At 41.3% G+C, this 1,660-nt stretch overlaps 1 pseudogene; it reads left to right on the top strand.

The window, feature by feature from the left end:
* The first annotated feature begins 1,189 nt into the window (after positions 1-1,189).
* On the top strand, positions 1,190-1,428 carry LOC121848593 (annotated as a pseudogene).
* The last annotated feature ends 232 nt before the right edge of the window (positions 1,429-1,660 follow it).

Genomic DNA, 1,660 nt, shown 5'->3' with positions numbered 1-1,660 from the left:
CAACTAATGGATTGTTAACCAATTATGAAATGTTAACATTCTGTACATGATCCAAAAATAATTTCATGCATATCCAGGATTAGCAAAACAGAGATAGCAGAAAAACATAGAGGTGAGGAGTAAGCAATTAATTAATGGCAAATTCAGGGGGGTTAATACATTGGAAAGGGTTCAGAGAAGAGCATGAAGGATAAACCTGAGACTCAGTACTCCAAGTTGTGAGATGAGGGTCACAGACAGGAACTTACTTAAAATAAATTGGGGCCATAATCCTAGTGAGTTAAAATCTTAAGCGACAGAAATCATGTAATTATAAGCAGGATTTTTCACTTAAACCATAAGAGTTGAAGTAGGCTATCAATTGAATAGATACTTCAATGCAACAAAAGACGTAACTGACATCCACGTTTTGGGGGGTCAGCTGGGTGTCGAACACATGCGGAAACTCATCACCATGCTTAAGCAAGTTCCATGCATTTCACCTATATGTGGAAATTCTCAAGATATTTATTGAATGTACCACATACAGCCATGGAGTGAGCGATCAATTTTATTTGGGGATTTGTTGCCCAGGGCACTAGGAAAAACTCTCCTCTCTTTTTTGAATATTGGCCTGGGATCTTTAATATCCACCTGAACAGGCAGAGAGGACCTCGGATTAACGAAGGACGGCACCTCTGACAATGCAACAAACGAGTGTCATCCTAGACATTGTGATTCTAAGTTCCAACGTTGGACTTGACCCCACAACCTTCTGACTCAGAGGCAAGAGTGCGACCACTGAGCCAAACTGAGCCAGATCAGCTCCAGTGAGACCCCACTTACCTCCCCCAATGATCACTTCAACAGGGCTGTACCGGTTTTGTTCCATCTGGCCTTATTTTGCTGCATGCAATGATTACCTCGGCACAAACGATCAAACTCAGCCTAACCTGGGCTGATAATAAAACACCCAAAATCACTCTTCACTCTCCAAGAAATAAGGTCAGAAATATATCCCCAATCATACCAGCTCCTTTTCCAATTATAGAATTAGCTTTAAATTCTAAATGACAAACAAATATAATAACTTCACATGTGTGGATATTCACAGACTTTGAGAGGAGCAAGTGAAAAAATTAAACAAGATAGAAAAAAATTGTTAAGTTTTATTGAAAATCTGTTTTGCAAAATGGTATTTTTTCTTCACATCTCTTCAGAGCCTTTTGGCTAAGATCAACTGTAGTATCTGTTCTTATCAGTTACTCCTTGACTAGCAAGTGTGGTTCTCCTGTTCAGATTCACTTGTGTTTATACTGCCCACCATCGAGTTTCACCCATAAATGAGAGGCCTTATGGAAAGGATTGAGCTCCTGGTAACAGCAACACCTCCCACCCTCTGTTGTTTGGGATCGGTATTGCAGTACTTCCGATCTATGGTGTTTGATCTGCTCTCACAAAGAGCAAGCAAAGATACTGGAATGTAGAGCTAGCTTGAGCTCTTGGTCACTAGGCTCAGGATGAGCTTGTCCTGCCCGAGAGACCATCCAGTCACCTGATTTGCTCGGGTGGTTGTGAAAACAGGCATCAGGTCCAAACCATTGTCCCTTGACAACTTGGAGCTTAGAGAGTTTGGGGGGATAAAGACTTGTCTGCAAGGACAATACTCGTTCCCAGTAGA

This window comes from Callorhinchus milii, unplaced genomic scaffold (genome assembly GCF_018977255.1).
Source record: "Callorhinchus milii isolate IMCB2004 unplaced genomic scaffold, IMCB_Cmil_1.0 Scaffold3, whole genome shotgun sequence".
In the NCBI taxonomy this organism is placed as follows: Eukaryota; Metazoa; Chordata; class Chondrichthyes; order Chimaeriformes; family Callorhinchidae; genus Callorhinchus; species Callorhinchus milii.
This window is presented reverse-complemented; position numbering and strand designations above follow the sequence as displayed.